A 20578-nucleotide genomic window follows, 5' to 3' on the forward strand; every position below is an offset into this window, starting at 1 on the left:
TAATTATGGTAAATAACGCTATTTTGTAATAAACTTGAGGGATTGAACTATGGGATGCTTGTATTAAAGCTCTTACGACCCTGTGGAAGAAAATCAGCAAGTAGGGTAGGTGAAGCAAAACCCCAAAAGTTCTGTGGAGGAAGAGAGAAGTGAGGAAAGTCTATTGCAGTTGATTAAATTGTGAATTTTTTTTCTGCTTTTATTAAGTGCATTCTTTATATATGTAACTTGTATATACACACAATGCCAATAATCCAAAGTTGTATAGCTCTTTACAATTTTGCTATTACTGTTACAATTATTATAAACATAGTGGCATAGATGTGAAACATCAAATATATAGGTAATTCACATTTAAATACATTGATATTTTGATAAATTCAAAGTTTTGGAGAGAGAGAGGTGGGGGGGGCGGAGTGGGGGCAACAAATGTTCTTTAGATTTACCTGGAATTCATGGAATAAGGGAGCAATTACGAAAAGAACATTCATAAACTAGAATGTGCAGATACTCTCTGGTGTTCCAAAAAATTAGATGTAAGGCTGTTGAAATATGTAAAATTCTTAGAAGACTTGACAGAGTAAAATTTGGGTGTCAATTTCCACAACTGGGAAGTCAAGAACTAGAGTTGCTGCTCAGGATAAGGGTTTGACTAGGACTGGGATAAAGAGAGCTTTTCTTTTACCTCAAACTTCTGTGAATGCTGTATCAATGCATACATTAAACATTGAAATCAATAACGTGTTGGGCATTGAGTGTATGAAAGGATCTGAGAATAGCGATGAAAGTTAGTGTCAGTGCAGAACTTTGGCCATGATATAGATATAGAAGATATAGAATCCCTACAGTGTGGAAACAGGCACTTCCACCCAATAAGTCCACACCGATCGTCCAAAGAGTAACCCATCCAGACCCATTCCCCTACATCTACCCTAGACTAATACACCTAACATACACATCCCTGAACTTGTTGATCTTGTTGAACAGCAGAGCAGACTTGATATGATATATGAATTATTTTTGCTCCTGATTCTTATGTTCATAATTTCTGTAGGAATCTACCCTGTCGGTGTGTAACAAATTCCCAACAAATATTTGTTTGGCTATGGATGCATGTAACAGTGCAACATTGAATAATGTAACTTCTCTTAAATCTTCTGGTCTGACCTCCTTCCCCAAGAAGGCAACGCTTCCTCACATTCATTGACCTTGATGAAAATGTTTAATCATTTGAAGCAATGCATTCATAGCAAAAATGATTAAGTCAGTCAAACATATATTATTCTAATATTTAATCATTTGAGCAGCTTTTAACTGAGAATGAAAGATTATTTATGCCTACAATTTTCCAGCTCTTGGCCTTTGCTACCAATATGTCAAAAATTTCTTCAGATAAGGAGATGACAGTGGAAAACAAATTGACAAATGTGTAGATCATTACTGCATTTTCAAAGAGCAGTCCCATTTTTGTGAGTAATCTCTGCCATGATGAAATGTAAAGCCTTGAACTTGAACCGAATGTGTCAGGTTTCTGATGTATTTTAAATGATACTAAAATAAAGCATAGACCATAGCATTTTTAAGTCTGAGATACCATATAACTGACTCAAAGTCCTCACTGGAATAGGCTGAATATTTCTGAACTTTTTGAATAAGTTATCTTTCAAACATCTAGAAGTTGAATCCCTATATTTTACACTGGAGGATATGGCTGAAAGTGGAAAATGTTTATCTCCGTAAAGAGGGGACAGTGTTGGTTATTTTGGGAAGGGCACCATGTGGCTGTGGCTGCTAGTGAACTCAGAAAGATAGACTCTGTATGTCTCTATTTCTCTTTCTCTCTTCCTATTCACTTCTCCCTTGTCAGACAATCTCTTCTGATGCACAAACTAAAATGATATAAATATACTTATGGTTGTAGCAATTGTTACATTTCTGTCAATCTTCTTTGTGGAAAAAGAAGTATCAGAATCATTGGTTGTCACTGAAATTGATGCAAGAAAATCACTCCCTATTGCTCACTGAACACGTTAGCAAGTAGCTTCTTGTGATATAGAATCATTGAATGGTTATAGCAGATAAGGAGTGTATGACTTGACGATAAATTAACAAGTAATATAAAAATGGACAGTAAGAGTTTCTTTAAATATATAAAAAAGAAAGACTGGGCCTAATGTGAGCATTAGTACTGTGGATAATGAGGTTGGGCAAATCATAATATGTGACCAGGAAATGGCAGAGAAGTTGGATAAATATCTTGCATCAACCTTCATGGTAGAATAGATAGCTGCATTCCAAAGATACTAAATAACCAAGCAGCCACCGTGGAAGAGGAAATGAATACAGTAAATTTCAATAGAGAAAAAGTTTTAGGACAACTAAAGGATCTGCAGGCGAGTATGTCCTCTGGACCTGATAGATTGCACACTAGGATGTTAAAGAAAGTAGTACAGAAATATACGATGCACAGTAATAATCTTCCAAGAAGCCTTTGAATTTTGAAAGCTTCCAAATGACTTGAAATCTGTCAATGTAGCAGCCTTAATCAGAAAAGGGGCAACAGGTAACTGTAGGCCAGTCAGCTTTAGGTTTGTCATTGGGAAGATTTCATGGTCTTTTACAAGGGATATAATCCCACAGCATTTATAAAAACAAAACATTATCAAGCAGGGTCGGCATAGCTGTATCAATGGGACATCATGTTTGACAAATTGTTTCGAGTTCTTTGAGGAGGTAACAAGCAGAATAGATAAAGGGGAAGCAGTGGAAGTAATATATTTGGTTTCTCCCAAGGCATTTAATTAAGGATCACACCTACGCCTTCTCAACAGCCATTATATGGTATTGGGGTAGTATTTTACTGTGGGTTAGCTAAGTAGTAGAAGACAGAGTTTTAGAATAAAAGAGGTATATTCAGGATATCAATCTTTAATGAGTGGAACACCACAGGGAATAGTGCTGAATCCCCACAATAATTTACAGTATCTTATAATGACTTGGATGAGGGAAGAGAATATACTATTGAAATTTTGTAAATGACACAAAAAGAGATGGAAGGACAATTAGTGGGAATGATACAAGGAGTTTGGAAAGGGATATAGATAGGTGAAGTGAGTTGGCAAAAAGCATGATAGTTAGAAAGTAGGGAAATGTGAGATTATGCACTTTGGCTGAAAGGACAGAGGAGCCAAATGCTATTTTATTGGAGAAAGAGTGCAGAAAGTGCAGCACAGGGAGATTTGGATATCACAGAAGCTTAGCGTACAGGTTCAGTGGGTAATAGGAAAGTTAAATGGAATGTTGGATAAAAGCAAAATACTTTCGATGTTGGAAATCTGAAATAAAAACAGTATGTTTTGGAGAAACTCAGCAGGTTTGGCAGCATCTGTGACCATTGCTTAAATACTTCAATGGTCTACTCAATGGCATTTTCTGCAGGAACCTGGTCCTCATTATATGTATGCTGCCAATCTGTTTGGATTGTGGCGGTTTGTCTATGGTTTGTTGTGGTTTAAATATGAAGTTGCAGTGAATTGGTACAAAATATAGGCATCATAATTGCTGTCAGGTTGCTAAGCAGCACTTAGCATTGTTGAGTATGGTTACATATTCAGGGCTGCGACCATTGAAGGTTGCTGTACATCTCTACATTCAGGACATAGTCAACATTTCAGTCACAGAACATAGAAAAATAGAGCACAGGAACAGGCCCTTCACGCACTGTGTCTGAGCTGACTACGGTGCCATCCTAAACCAGTCCCATGTGCCTGTACATGATCCATACCAACAACACCATCCTTACCCCAGCTCTCAAGCTGCAGGGCCTACCTGCAAAGATGGCTGATCACAGTAGTGCACACAGCAGCATTTTGGCTCAGTTTGATGAAAGACAAATGCTGTCCGAAGATCAGTACATACATTGGGGTTCCTGCTTCACTCATCCTCCGTTTCAGTGAACAGCCTGTCCATGCTCTATGCTGCCCACCCTCAGGCCAAGGGAAACAATAACTACAGCACCATGACAGTGAATAAATGGCATGAGTCAAACCTTTCAATTCAAAGCCCTCTCCATGCACAGCACAGCTCCCTATTGTTTCCACCAATGTTCAACAACACACAGCATTTGAACGCAATTCCTAAACAACCTGTGCAGGGATGTTATTACACACCATTGAAATAGGTGGGACCTGAACCCTGGCCTCCTGGTCTAGAGGAAGGACACCACCACAAGGGCCCTTACAGCATTGCTACAAGAATCAGTAGAAATCAATTAGAAATTAGCCGGAATGCAATTGGACAATGTGTTTGGAATGTTGGATGGGGGTAGGGTGGGTTCGTCATTACTATCAAACATATGTGTAACTCTGTCAGATCAAGAGTACATCAGCTGGCAAGGTTGGAAAAGACAGTGTTAGAGTCAAATCAGCATCACTCTGCCCGATGTTACAATCTACAATGTATCCTGGCCTTCCTTTACTTCATGTGTGATTTTGGTTGAAAAACAATTATGCCCAGAGTCTAGTAATGAAAATACACTCTATATACAGAGCAAAAGCAGTACAGATTTGCACATCAGTTTTGTGAAGAACTGGTAGAAAGTTCAAAAGCAGGTCACTGCCCAAAATATTTAATAACCTGTTCTTGATCATCACCTCACAATTATCTAATCAAATTTCTTTTGTTGATACGTTTACCTCTGCATTCTGGACTCTCAACTTCTCAATCATCAATTGAATAATCACAACTTATTTATTTTTCTGAAACCTTTTGGAACAGTTTACATCACCAACTATGCCATCATGAAACGAGCCAAATACTTTGTCTCCACCTGCAACATGAGTCACTAAATGTAGACCAAATAATAGATTACTTTCAGAGAATTTCAACACTGCACTTGCTAGTCTTATAAATCTGAATACAGGAATGAGTCCAATTGTACTCAGAAAGAAAACGGTGTATGAAAACTGGTTTTATAACACAGAGCAATCTATTATATTCTAAATCCTGAGGTCACAATTTCCCCCAGACCATGTTTAATTTCATTTAGAATGATAGAATCCCTACAGTGCAGAACGAGGTCATTTAGCCCATCAAGTCCACACTAACACTCTGAACAGCAGCCCACCCAGATCCAGCCCCCTATCCCATAATTCCACATATACCAAGACTAATCCACTAAGCCTGCACATTCCTGGACACTATAGAATATCTAACCTGTACATCTTTGGATCATTGGAAAACCACTCAGATACAGGGAGAATGTACAAACTCAACACAGACAGTGACCTGAGACTGGAATCGAACCCAGGTCCCTGGTGCTGTGAGGCAGCTATATTAAACACTGAGCCACCATCACACCCTAGGAAATTCCTCAGTATACCTTAATGTATAACACAACACATGGATTCACCTATAATAGTTGATACTAAAAATTCTGAAATATATTAACTGTTGATTTGAATAATTACTAGATGCAAATGACCAATGGAGTTTTAATATTGCCAATCAAAACCATGAATAAAATTTTTTGCTTCTAATTCCAAGCTAATTAGTAGATTATAAAATGCTGCGGATTTATGTAATTAAAAAGAGGATTAAGGCGCAAGCTTAGTTGGGTTAAAATAAATATGAACAAATGATGCCACTAGTTCATATCTATATTCACAGTAAGTATTCACATTGTACTTTGTCTTTTGCTAATATTAATGTTGAGGCAGGTAGAGATGTAAGTGGCTAACAGAAAACTACAACTGGTTTATTTTCTTTGAGAAAATAAATCCATTGCTTAATATTTTAAAATTTAGCAAGAGAAAAACAAGTTGGACGATTGATGGAATACACTCCCTCATTTTTTCTTGTGCCTCATGCCACTAAAATCCTTCTGCTCAGCTTTCCAGTCAGTTCTGCTATAATTTACAAATAGCAGCCTTCTGTCATTTTGGTAATGAAACTGAGCATTAAAACTTATATAAAAAGACATTTTTTTTTAATCTGATGGGAAAGACTTGGACCCGAAAACTTCATATTTGTTTGGGAATTTTCAATACAAAAATGTAAAATTAGCAAAATAAATCACATCATGCTGATGAATCAAAACTTTTACGTCAAATGTAAATAATCGAATAAACTATGTCTTGATGTGGAAAATGTGATCTTTACATTACATTCTACAATCCAAATGCACGTTGCAAGACTGCATTCACAACTTCAGTAATGCATTTGAAAGTGTGCTGTTTTCATTTCAACACAAGATGGTGATACATGTACTTGAATCTTACACAGAAGAGGTTCCTCTTCCCTCGACCAATTGAAGGGCTAAGGAACCATTGGGAGATTCTGCAGTTTCACAGAATAAAAGTTTGGAGTAAACAAAATCTCAAATTTTTGAAGCAATTATACAAACAGACACCTAAATCTTAGTGGTAAAAGCATACTCACTGAGTGTGAGTCCCAAAGGGAGGGTGACATACCCAGAGAGCTTGAACATGTAAGCCTTGTTAATTTTAAGAGTCAAGCCTCATTGTCATCAATGTTCTGATCAAGCCTGCCAGTAATGGCAGGAAGCCTCAGTCGGGGACCAGTGGAAATGATACATTCCTGGACACTATGGACAATTCAGCATGTCCAATCTATCTAAACAGCACATCTTTGGACCATAGACATGGAGAGAGCACACAAACTCCACAGTCACCTGAGGTTGGAGTCAAACCTAGGTCCCTGGAGCTGTGAGGCAGCATTGCTATACATTGATTCACCGTCCCATCCAACAATAACTTTTCAGTTGCTGATGCCCTAATGTATAACACAACACATGGAAATAGTCTCTGCAGTCAGTGGGTGAAGGGATCTGGACACTTGCAGAGAGTGGTGGAGTGATTGCAGTACAGTATGAGGTAGGCTAAAGCCAGGGAGGATGCTCCGCAAGACCTGGGCCAAATAGTTCTGCCCATTGATCCAAAATGTGATATTTATAACTTATCTACGCTGATGCCTCTTCCTGTTTTCAAATTAATAATAAATTATTTGGATTTGAATATAGGAGGCATGATTAGTAAGTTTGCAGATGACACTAAAATAGGTGGGGTAGTGAACCATGAAGAAGGTTATCTCAGAGTACAATGGGATCTTGCTCAGATGGGTTGATGGGTCAAGGAGTGGCAGGTGGGGTTTAATTTAGATAAATGTGAGATGTTCCATTTTGATAAAACTAGACTTATACACTTAATGGTAGGGCCTTGGAAAATGTTACTAAACAAAAGGACCTAGGGTTGCAGATACATAGTTCCTTGAAAGTGGAGTCACAGGGTAGACTGGGTGATGAAGAAGTCTTGCCTTCATTGGGTTGGAATGCTTGTCTTCATTGGTCAGTGCATTGAGAATAGGAGTTGGTGTGAAATGTTGCGGCTGTACAAGACATTGGCGAGACCACTTTCAGAATATTGTGTACAACTCTGTTTGCCATTCTCCAGGAAAGATGTTATTAAACTTGAGAGGGTACAGAAATGATTTACAAGGATGTTGCTAGGGTTGGAAGGTTTGAGCTATAGGGAGAGGCTGAACAGGCTTGACCTTTTTTTTTCCTGGAGTGTTGGAGGCATAAGGGTTGAACATATAGAGGTTTATAAAATAATGAGGGGTACAAATAAGGTGAATAGCCATGGCATTTTACCCACGGTAGAGGAGTTCAAAACTAGGGAGTTTAGATTTAAGGTGAGAGGGGAAGGATTTGCAAAGGACCTGAGGGACAAATCTTTCACTCAGAGGGTGGTGGAGTTGCCAGTGGAAGTGGTGGAGGCTGGTACAGTTACAACATTCAAAAAGCATGATATAAGAAGGATTTATAGGGATATAGGCCAAATGCTAGCAAATGGGACTTGGTCTGATTGGAATGTCTGATTGGCATGGACAGGTTGAAATGAAGGGTCTGTTTTCATGTTGCATGACTCTATGACTCTAGGATGTAAGTGCCACTGATAAGGCATGAATTGTTGCCCATCCCTGATTTCCCTTGAGAGGTGAGCCATCTTCTTGACTCATTATATGTTCTGCTATAGATGCTCTCTGTTTGCTATTTGGAAGGGAGTTTTGATCCAGTGACAGTGAAGGAACAGCAATATAGTCCAAGTCAGGATGGTACCTAATGGCTCTGTCACTGGGTTCATACAATTCAGGGCTTACTCTGATTTGGTGTAAAACTACATCATGGCATCAATGATGTTATTCTAACTTAGGGCAGGCCACCAACTTCCCAAATCAGTAGACTCCACAAACTGAATATTAATGAAGGTGAATTGGCAACCTTGCAATTGTACATTGCCTAAGCTTAATACATGCTGATGCCATATTCACTGTGTGAGGGGAATTAAAATCAAGGCCTCATATTGTAAGATCTGAGACCTAAGGAATAATCCATTCACCTCGGCACTGCAAGCTGTGTGCCTTTGGAACCATATCCTACCAGTAGTCATCACACCTTGTATGGGAAGGAGAAAGTGTCGACGAATTATAAAGAAAAGATAAATCACTGAAAAGCATCAACGAACCAATATAGTACACTAACAGATCTAAATATCAACAAGGTGAGCAAAAGCAGCCAATTTGGCAAACAGGCAGTGACTGTGGAAGATTAAATCTGCATAGTGAAATCAGGATGGTATTAATCAAAAGTTTAAAGATTTTAAAACATAATGCTTGTAATATTGGAAAATGTGATTTGTAATCATGAACAATTGTTGAAAATTGAATCTATCAACATTTCAGATAACTTTATAAATATATCTTAGATTAGACATAATGACAAAAAAACAATGTATTTTAAATTTGACATGTGGCACCAATATATGGAAAAACCTGTCAGGAAAAGACAAGTTGTCCTTATAAGCTTGATACAAATGTAATGCATCATGATGCAAACTCTCCTCAAACACCCACATATCTCCTGGAAGTAAAAGAGATTAAAAAGCAAGCTGAATAGGGGAGAAGATTTGCCAAATTTGTCTGCAATTCCCTTAGGTGGTCAAAACTAGTCAGGCAGCCAACTTGATCCAGAGCTATATGTGATAGGATCTCTACCTCATGTACAACATGAACATCAGTGAGGGACAACAATACATTGAATTTCTATAGCATCTTTAACACAGCAAAATATCCAAAGATGTTTTAAAAGCAATTAATAAGACAAATTAACCAGCTTCCTCATGAAGATATACAACATTGCCCATCATATGAGCTGGTAACCTGTTTCATAAGCCAAATAGGATTTAGAAATGAAGAATTCTTAAACATCCAACCTCATGCTACCCTTATCTGTAATGTAAGCAGCTGGTCCTCCTTTATCAACCTTTTTGAAATAATCTTTACCTGCAAACATTACCTCATCCATTTATTATTTGGAAAATCCTAATAATATCATGCCATGATTTATATATTACTAAGATAACAGTCCCAGAACTTTATGCCAAACAACTAAGGCATTTTGTAGTGATTGTAAGGAGGTCAGTCAGGTGGACCGCATAGCATATGAGTTCCTGGATTGGGGCTGTTAATTAGGTGCAATCAGGGAGCCCGGGCTGACAGATAAGAACAGGATTGTCAGACATCCTGCTCACTCTGAGACCTGGCTCTTAGGGAGCTGTATCAGTCTGAGGACTCTCCACGTGGAAATAAGGAGTGACTTGGTGACGGAATACCCGTGGCGTCACTGTGGGAACAGCATCTGTGGAGTGATTTCAATTTTAACATGGAAATCATTCCTTTGAACCTCCTTTATTCTGTTTCCAATGCCACAATATCTGTCATAATGTGAGATGATCAAAACTGGACACAGTATCGTCAATGATATTACATCAAGGTCTTTGGCAAGGACAAAATGCCATGTTTTTGAAATTAATTATCCTGTGAATACAATCCAGACTCTATTAACTTTCAATATGTCTAACACATGGTCCATGAACCTTGAAGGTGACATACCCAGATCATTTTCTTTCATTATATGCTTCAATTTAATTCCTTGTATGCATATGCACCCACTTACTCAACACCGTACACTTTTAAAATAAATCTGATTTGCTAACCAGAAACCCATTCCCCAAAACATTGAATTCAACTCCCAGTAGATTAGCATCCTGTACAGTGCAGAAATTCTGACACGAGACATGAACAAAGTAATTTTTTGTCCTAAAGGTAATAACTGGATAGTGTAAAATAAAGCAAATCCCTAACACAGAATTGCATTTTATCTCATTGCAGCATGAATCTGCAGATCTGCCGAAGATAAATACTGGATGAGTTGGCATGGTAGGTGTAAGGGCAAAGGATGGATGGTGTGGGGTTATGGATTGGCATGATAAGTTACTAAGTTGGTATATGGTTCATAAAGGATCTTGGGCTATGGGCAAAGGGTCAAAGGTTGGCATGGAGGGTGTGAGGGATTGTAAGGGGGGAGTAGTGGCATAGATTGGAATGTAAAAGAGGTTATGGTGATTGGTAGAAAGCATGAGATAGCATAAATTGTCAGCTGGGGCATGATGAGTGTAAGGGTTTTGAGGTGTGAGAGATTGAGGGATGTTTTTTGAATAATTGTTGTTTTAAAAGCTTCAACACAGTGCCCATTCCCTGAGGCAGGGCCTCTGACATCCTGCTACCACACCTGATAGACTCCTCACTTAGAGCAGCATTCTCCTGCTCCTCGGATGCTGCCTGACTTGCTGTGCTTTTCCAGCACCACAGTTTCAACTCTGGTCTCCAACATCTGCAGCCCTCACTTCCTCCCAGCCTCCCCACATATCCTAATGTCACCCAGCTTGAGTCCCGGGGGGACCAGCCCGACAATAACAAAAATTCCAAACTCCTGGCTATGTTCTCATGAATTGAGCATGTGGAATTAGCAGATGATCCAACTTTGTGCTTTTGACCCAGGAACAAAAATCCAGGCCAAAGAGTTTTAGAAACACTGTAATCTCGAACTCAAAGCATTGTGAAGGCTGCCACATCTCACTGCGGATTGCATGCTGGAAATCAATTTCACTTGCCGTTTCTCTCTGATTCCTTTGGTCTGATCATTGTTGCCACCTTGCAGTAAGTTCAGGTCTGCACTCTGGTAAGTGAATTTTGCCCGGCTTTGTTGACTAGAATTAAGGGAAGTCAAGAGAGGACCTATTCCTGAAACTTTACACATTTAGGTTCCAGTTCCATATAATCTAACACCACTATGATATAATTCCTTTCACATATGCAAAGCAGTTCTTCTCACAGTGAGGATAAATTAAACCCCCTTCATAGGAGACATCTTTCAGATAAGAGTGTTAAAGATATGGCATGAATGAGGATAGAGGAGGTTGAAGGAGAGATCAGCCAAGATTTAACTGAAGGGTTGGAGGGGCTGAAAAGTTCACTCCTATTTCTTTGTGTCCTTCGCACATTCAAAACTTAAAGCCTAATCTACAATATATTACATCAAACATTACATGGTATATTTGCACATTGGAAACATTTCAATTCTTCGTGCAAATTCGTATTTGTTTTAAATTATCACACAGATCTGAGCTCAAAGTGGTCTCAAGCAGTATAAGGTTATTAATATGAAATTTTAATTGGCAATTCTGCTCATTGACAATAATATAATCTGAAAACCAAAGCAAAACAATGACCTGTATCACCTTGCCTTCTCAGAAAAGTAAAACTAATTATAAATATCACTACAACAGGTTGAACTGAGAAAACGGAAGCGAAAAGTTTAGGAAGGCTTGATCAGCTTGTGCAATACATTTTGATTCACAGATGAGAGAACAGGAGTTGAAAAATTAGATCTGAATGATAAAATTCTGTGGTCATCCATGGATCTGAGCTCCTAGATCTGCAAGGACAGTTGCATCGATACTTATAAATAGCTTCTTCTTTTAACAAGGAATGTGGCCTCACAAGATGGCAATGACCTCAGTCTTTTTCTTCTCAGCCATAGAAAAGCAAACATTTAACAAAAGATAATGATTGAGTTTATACCCAACAAAGGGTCAGATTAAAAGACTATTCTCTTTGAAATTATTTCTGCTATTTTCTCTTAAACGTCCTTGAGTTTAATCACTTCACCTTAGATAGCTGTGCCTTTAGCAGCCTTGGTACTAAACTCTGGAATCCCCTCCCTAAACCTCTTAACTTCTCTCCATCACTTTCTTCTTTAAAGATAATCCTTTAAACCAACATCTTTCTGCCCCGATAACTCCTTATGTGGCTCAGGGTCATATATTGTTCCATAGTGCTCCTGTGAAGAATCAAAGGGATGTTTTAGTACATTAGAAGTTGCTACATAAATTCATGATATACTATGACTTGATCGTTTAATGTTTAACACGTAACTGACTGTTATTGAAAGGAAGACTATGATTTTGGACCCATTAAGGCAATGGGCTGGATTTTATGGGGAGTGACAATCTAACTCAAATTTCCACCAAAGAAGGGAGCTCTGCATTTCTAAGAGGAGATTTTGATCGGGGCTCCATCAGGAATCAAATAATCCCTTACAGTATGGATGCAGGCCATTCAGCCGAACACCAACCTGCCAAAGAATATCCTCCTGAGACCCATTGTATTCCTGTAACCCTGCACATCACATGGTTAATCCCACCTGGCCTGCACAATTTAGCATGGCCAATCCACCTGACCTGCACATCTTTGGACTGTGGGAGCAAACTGGAGTACCCAGAAGAAACTCACATGGACACAGGGAGAATGCACAAACTCCATACAGACAGTTGCCCAAGGATGGAATCAAATTCAGGTCCCTGGCTCTGTGAGGCAGCAGTACTAACCACTAAATCACTATGCTGCTCAGGTACTTGCACTTTGACAGTTCTTTAAACAAAGGGTCAGATTTAAAGAACATCTTGTATGAATTATAAGAACTTTCAGAACTGTCAGAGGAAGGTAAACCAGGGCCCCCATTTCACAGCAGGTTCTGGCAACACTTTGACAGCTACTGTCAATCTAAGAATATCAGGTCGGCCTGATGTGAGGATATTTGGAGGGTAGGTTGAGTAGAGTGCCGTGTAAGTAATATGCTAGCTGGTTAAGGTGCCAGGGTGCCAGGTAAGTAGGGTGCTGGTTAGATAAGGGTAAGTTGACTTGTGGGAGACAGCAAGGATGTCAAATAAATATGTTGCCAGGACTTTGGATGCCAGTTAAAATGTCATGTTGGAAGGTGGTAGGTAGTCAGTTGAGTAAGGTGCTGTCTAGTTTAAGGTGGTAATGGGGTCAGTTTTTAGGGTAGATGGGGTGATTTAGAGATATCCAGCGTATGTTGATCTGAGGGGTGGGGGAAATGGTGGATTGAGTCCAGCAGTAAGGGGGGAGGGTGGAGTCAGGTGCAGAGTGGGAGGGGGTGCAGTGTGTCAGAGTTGGCATTGGGGAAGGGGTGCGGCATGGAGGAAGGGGAAGTTTGGACAGCAGCAGGGGAAAGAGATCCGTGTGTGGAACAGGATAATGGTACCTTGAGTCCAGTGATGGGGTAAGGGCCATCATGAGCAGAGTGGGGCAAGTGGGTGTTGGGTTTAGGAGTCTATTATGTCAGTACATGAGGGGTGAGAAATCTGGCAGAAGTGTAGCTGGGGACGTAGGAGGTATGTATGCGATCAGCCAAATGGATACTCAGGAGTTAGGCTACATATTTCACAATCTAACTCTTCTCGAGTAACTATATTCAGTAATTTCATCAGAACACTCTGGATTATTTGATTGGAAGGGAGGCTTTTGGAGGAACTCCCTGGTGGAGTAGTCAATTGCGGCATCATTTCCTTTGAAGTTTGCTGCAATGGGGATTCAGAAATATTCCAATATGTTGGAATAGTGACGGCTAAGTCATCTGAAAATCCAAGTCAAATGCTTGGAAAGCATTCCAAAACATTAATGCTAAGATCAAAGCAAACAGCTTTGTGGTGTTAAGGCCTTTAAAGAGTGCTATAGTTGTGTTTTACATTCAATGGGTTAGAATCTACAACATCATTAACATATTCAGCAGTTGCTGTGATTGAACATCAGAGAACTTTGCAACTTGGAGTGTATTCATCCAAAGTTGCAGTGGGCCATGTTACTCCAACGTTTTCGCTAGTTCAAACAACACGCATGAAAAAAAATGAAAATATGCACTAATTATAAATTAATTTCTCTTTTAAAATTTCACATCTGCATTTTGAGACACAAAGTTTATCTTCAAAATTCAAAACAACTTCATGAAGCCTGCTATGCATCAGGCCAGAACCTCAAAATACTTCAAGAAGATAGCCCAGCCTCTATCTTTTCTCGTTGTTTTAAGTAGGTGTAAAGTGGATATTCCAGGAGGAATGCAGCTGGCCCAACCACTTGGTTTTAGACAAAACAGAATTTATTTGCAAGATTATCAAATGAAACACACACAAAAGAGAACAGAATACAGAATGATTTAACCAACCTGAAAACCTAACAGACTATCCCAACTTAATGATGCTGTTCCAAATTCCTGCAACAATCCCCATTGACACCTCTTGGCAAGAAAGGTAAAATCAAACACAGGGTCTAACAGGAGAGAGGGAGATGGCAGAGGCACTCAACATGGAACAGCTTCTTCTATGTAGCTGTTTCTTGGATCAGCAGTCTCATAACTGGCAACAGCCAGACTGCTAAAACAAAATCAAACCGATCCAGAGAAAAGCTGAGCTGGGAGAACTGGCCACTCCCCTTTCAATGTACATGTGTTTCTTTTAAAAACTTGAAAGCCTTTTTCCTGAGGCAGTATCTGGCCCTAAATCCCATCGAAGCCAGATTTTTTGGAATCGCTGCTTTTACGATCTCTCTGGGAAAAATGCCAAGGACAGCATAACCTTGTTAAAGAAGCAGTATCTTCAAACCTCCCACCTTAAAAAACTCATTAGTATCCAAAGATGGCTTCATTTTAAAACTCCTTAATCTTAAACTGTCAGTACACTACAACACATACACACACACATATATATATATACATTTCATTGACAATAATCATGTAAGCATGCACTATTACATTCTGTTTCAGTCTGCTTTACTCCTGCCACCAAATGCCTCCATTTCTCATTCAAGTTCTGACAATGTGTCAGCAATCACATTTTCTCATCCTGCCACATGCACAATATTCAATTTAAATGGCTGTAACAACAAGCTCCATCTAAACAGTCCAGGATTTTTGCCTTAAATTTCTCCAGAACGTCATTGGGTTATGATCAGTGTTTATGATTGTCTCAGATACATTACTGGTACCAATCATTGAAATGTTGTAACACTAACGTCAAGCTCAGTCTCCTTCTCAACTGTTGAATATTTCTGCTGATGAATGCTCAACTTCCTGGACAAATACCGAATCCGTCCATCTATCTTCTCATCATCTTCCTGTAAGAGAACAGCAGTGACACCCACATCACTTGCATCAACAGCCACCATTTGTGTAATTAGGTATATCTAATACTGGGGCAGTGGGTAACACAGCTTTCAGGCTGTCAAATGCCTTCTGACAGTCTGCTGTCTACTGCAACCTCTTGCCTTTCTTTAGAAATTCAGTAAGTGGAGCAGTCATACTGCTAAAATTTGGTACGTATTTTCGATCAATTCCACTCAATCCCAGGAATCATCACACTGCTCTTTTTGTTGATGATATGGGAAACTCCCCAGGGACTGCTGGGCCCTGTAGCATCAAAATATTTACAGATAATGAAAGATGAGCAGCCAATACAGTTCTATTGAAAGCGGTTGTCCTGGTTTGGTGTGGCTGACATTGCTGCCTTGGAGGATGGTCAAGGTGATGTTATTTATGATGAATATCCTTGGTTTCCCACATAGTGCAATGCTGTGGCTCTCAAAGATCCTCATCATCCATCACGTACCTTTGTTGCATTCTCCAGTTGTCAGGAGCATGAAAGGATCATACAGCCCCCTCATTCTGTCCTGACAAACTGACAATGCAAAAGACTCCCAGATCTATGTAATCATGGGAACCTCACATTGAGGAGACACTGTTTATCCCTCATTAGACCCTGTGGAAGGTGTTGCTTTGCATATACTGTGGACCATATGACACAATGTTCTGACTTGTCCCCTTACACAGATTATAGCTCCCTGCCCCCTGACAGGTGCAGCAGATGACACTGTTCTGTCAGTGTCCCAGGATATTCTTATTCAGCAGCACCATTGCCCCTCTCTCCTCTGGAGGGCATTCCATTGAAGACGAACAACTGGGGGTCTCCTGCACTTTCTTCACATCATGAGAACTCTTTTGGACAGAAGCTTTGCATTAAGAAGCTGTTCCACATCTCCTGGAGGGTGAAGCTGGTCTTGGGCTTCCAGATTGCATGTGTTCAATATAATTTCCATGGACTCTCATAGCATTGTTGACACAGATGACAGAGGATGACATGGTTGAATGAACCAATGTATGGAGTATTATAAACAAAACAATTCCCAGTCATGTCATCATGTAGTAGTCACAATACACACAAATAACACTGAATCATCATCATCCAAACACTGGGGACCTCATTCCTGATAAATGGCACGGAGTACAGGGCCAACACCTAAAAGGGATACTGGAGTCCTTCAACAGGTGTAACTGGGATTCTGTTTAGCCTTGGTTGCAGCTTGTCCAGGAGAATGCATTCAAAAGAGAGAAAAAACCACAAAGAAAGAAATGGAAATGACCTCTACTACAGACCTTTGAAAATAGCTCACATTCTCATTTGTTCTAGGGCGCTCCATAGGATGGAATTGAAACATTTTGGTTTTGCACCTAGTGACACATACTCCTAATTTCCTGTACCAGGGATAGCAACAGAAAAATGAAGAAAAATTGAATTTAGACTCCATTAAATGGGAAGCTGGAGATAGAAAACCATGTAGATATCGTTTTTGATTACAAACTGACTGAAATTATGTTGGGTTGGGTGAAACACCAAGTGAGTCATCATAGCTATCAACATTGGAGCTTCCACTGCTTCTAATTTGCTTCAATGACTGGGATTCATCAATGCAATTCAAGTTAGTCAAATTTGATGATGTTGCCAAACAAAGAAATGCAATAGACTCTGAGAAAACAGCTCAGGTATTTCACAGTCAGATGATAAAATATGTAAGTGAAATGGTAAATTAAATTGAATAAAACTAAATGTAAAGCATTGTTCATAGGAGAAAGAGCTGAGCAAGACATGCATCTGTGAAAAATAATACAAACGCTAAGGGTAAGGTTGTAAAAGATTTGGGATTTTGAGTGGAGCCAACACTGAACATGATCAGCTTACTCAGATTAAAATAACCTATAGAATGTGCAACCATTAAGTCAAGTTGAAGGTGTAAAGTCAGAGAAAACCATAATGCAACTGCATGGTCTGCCAGTTGGACTACACTTTGAGCATTGTCTAAACATCTAAAGGAAGCAAGGAGACAAACATCAGAGACAAAGATAAGCTTTCAGTCAAGAAAGGCTGAAATGATTTTTTGCATCTTCAGCTTTGATAGGAGGTCAGGAAAAACGAAGGGGAATGTCTTCAACATTCTCTGATTCTGTCCCCATAAGTTTGCCGGAGCATAGCCCCATTTCCCGGTGAAATATCCTCACATTTCATCACACCCTTGAGAGAAAAGACAGCCATGCAATATTTTATGAAATCCTCTTGTGACTTTCTGCCACTTTTACTGTCAGATGATTGAAATCTGAAGAAGTATCAGATACAAAATGTTATGGACCAAGTCAGGTCCCCTCAAAATATTTTAAGAAGGTAATCTAAATCCTAACCTTTTCTTGTTTTAAAGGCAGGAGTGATGTGGATATTCAGGTGTGATGCAGCTGGTCAAACTACTCAGATTTAAGCAAAACAGAATTTATTTAAACATTACAGTTGAAACAGAAACAGAAGAAAATGGAATTTAGAATAACTTCACTATTGGAAACCTTAACTGACTCGATGCAGCAATTTAACTAAGGAACTGTACCAATCCATTAACATCCCATAAGCACACCCCTTGGCAAAAAGTTAAATTGAAATACAGATTCTTACAGGCAGGAGGGAACAATATCCAAAGAGATTTCAGAGAGAAACACAGTCAGGAACCATCTCCTGAAGTTTGGAAACTTTCTCTGGACTTCAACATCTTGTGACTAATCCACCAAAACCAAACTAGAAAAACCTGAAGTGGGAGAACTAGCCACTCCCTGTCATTGTTAAATTAGACACTGTGGTACCTATGCTTTTACAAACTGTCTTGGAAAAAAAACCAAAGACAAAATAATCTTGTTAAAGTGACAGCATCGTCACAAACAGTAAATTAGAAAATCAGAGTAATGAAGGATAATTGCTGCAGGATGGACCAGGATTCTGCAGTCAATATGTGGATCAGTTAAAGTGTTGTTATTGGCAGCACCTCCGTGGATCATGCCTTCACGTCTTTCCCCATGTTACCGAATCTCCTATTATCTTCCTCAGCTCCCTGATCTTACCAAAGCCAGAGAATGGAAAATGAAGAGAATCACAGTCAAAATCATCATGAGGCTATTTTTTCACAGAATTGTGTATTTGCTGCATTATTGTCCATTGTTTGTTTGTCCTAAATTGCTTTGAAAGATTATTAACCTAGTTGTAGCATGAAATTAGTTGATAAAATTCAGAATCCCATTGAGCAAACCAATTAAGTACAGAAAACCTTTCTTTAAAAATTGAAGTCAGATCAAGCTAGAAAATATTACAAAGCAAAGTAAACTTTCCACAGATTCTAATAGTACAATGTCTATTATTTTTTGGCCATGAATCAAAAGTTAAAAATTTAGAAATGAAGTCAGATGCCTAAACAAACTATTCGATAATTAGATGGTGGAGGTTTGGGTTGTTATAACTTTATGCATTACAGTTGAAAACTTAAAACTAAGGTAATCTACATTGAGTTGAAACTTGAGGTGGGCACAGAAACGGAGTCCATAGAGAAAAATTCAAAGGTAGTAATGGTATAACAATTGGAGTGGAAGTGACTGGGGATAAGCAACCTCTGGAGTTTTCAGATGTAGCAATTGGCTGGGTCTAGAATAGTATCTCTTGTGGTTAAATGATGTGAGTGTGGGAAAATGTCAGTCAGTTTAGCAACTGGATGGCCTATATGGAAGATATATATTGTTAGGTAATTCCTTGGGGACTCACAGGAAGAATATTCCTGACCACTGTTATGAATTTAAAGTTTGTCTTTAGGTGAGATGTGTCCCTGCTTTGAAGTGGAAGCTTCCCACTTCAGGCATCAATGTCAAGGTCATGCACTCCCAGATCAGGTGTCAGTCTCCAAAGTGCAGAGCTATTACTTAATATAAGCCGCCTCAAAACATTTGTGCCCACATTCATCCCATGGTCTGGGGTGAGTGTGATAAAAGGAAAAAGTTAAACAAATTAATACCTTGAAAAATAAGGAAAAGAGAAATAAATGTTAAACTGGTAATTCCATTATTTATCCTTCTTTCAACTTGTTCCATTTTACATGAGGATGCCACAATCCTGGTTGATCACCTTTCTTCATTTCTTCATGGAAGACATTCATAACTCATCTAATCTCACTGTGTTCAAGTTTCTCATCACCGATGTTTCCACAAAATGATAAGCAATAAGAACAAGAAAGAAGAGTATGTTTAGCCACACTTGCCCACTTTGTCATTCAATTGAAACAAGGCTGATACAATATTCCTCACATCCATATTCCTATGTTTTCCCTGTAACCTTTGATTCTTGTGCTGATCAATCTATTTATGACAGCCTTAAATATACTCAAGGACTCTATATCCTTACCTCCTAAAGATTATCAACCCTCTGAGAGAAGAAATTCCTCCTCAACTCTGTCTTAAATTAGTGCCCTTTTATTTTGAAACTGCTTTTGTTTTTATGAGGGGAACCATCCTTTCAGCATTTACCGTGTCAAGCCCCTTAAGAATCCTGAATGTGTTAATGACACCACATCTCATTCTTCGAAACCCCAGTGAGTAGAGTATCAACCTGTTTAGGCTTTGCTCATAAGACAATTCTTCCACACCTTCTTTGAACTGTTTGCAATGAAATAACACTTTACCTCAATTTAGGTGACCAAATTGCTCACTGTACTCCAGATGGAGTCTGAATATTCTGTTCTTTTGATCTGCCTTCCAAAATGAACAATTTCACATTTTTCCTACATTAAGCTCCATTTGCCAACTTCTTGCTCATTCATTTAATCTGTCAATATTGCACGTAAACTGTTTGAATCCCTCTCACAACTTACCTTCCCACTTATTTAGAGTCAAGTGCAAGCTTGGCTACATTATATTCACTTTCTTCCTCAGATCATTCATATACATTGATAACAGTTGCGGTCCTAACACTGATCTCTGTGGAATCTCACTGGTAACAGGTTACCATTCTGAAAAAGAACCTTTTTACCTCACTCGCCATTTCCTGCTAATTTTCTCTCCACGCCATTACATTACTTCCATGGGCTGTTATCTTATGACTTAATCTTTTGTGAGGTACCTTGTAAATGCCTTCTGGAAGTTCAAACGTATCATCTGCTGGTTCCCCTCTATCCACTC

The sequence above is a fragment of the Hemiscyllium ocellatum genome, chromosome 20 (assembly GCF_020745735.1).
Source record: "Hemiscyllium ocellatum isolate sHemOce1 chromosome 20, sHemOce1.pat.X.cur, whole genome shotgun sequence".
NCBI classification, from domain to species: Eukaryota; Metazoa; Chordata; class Chondrichthyes; order Orectolobiformes; family Hemiscylliidae; genus Hemiscyllium; species Hemiscyllium ocellatum.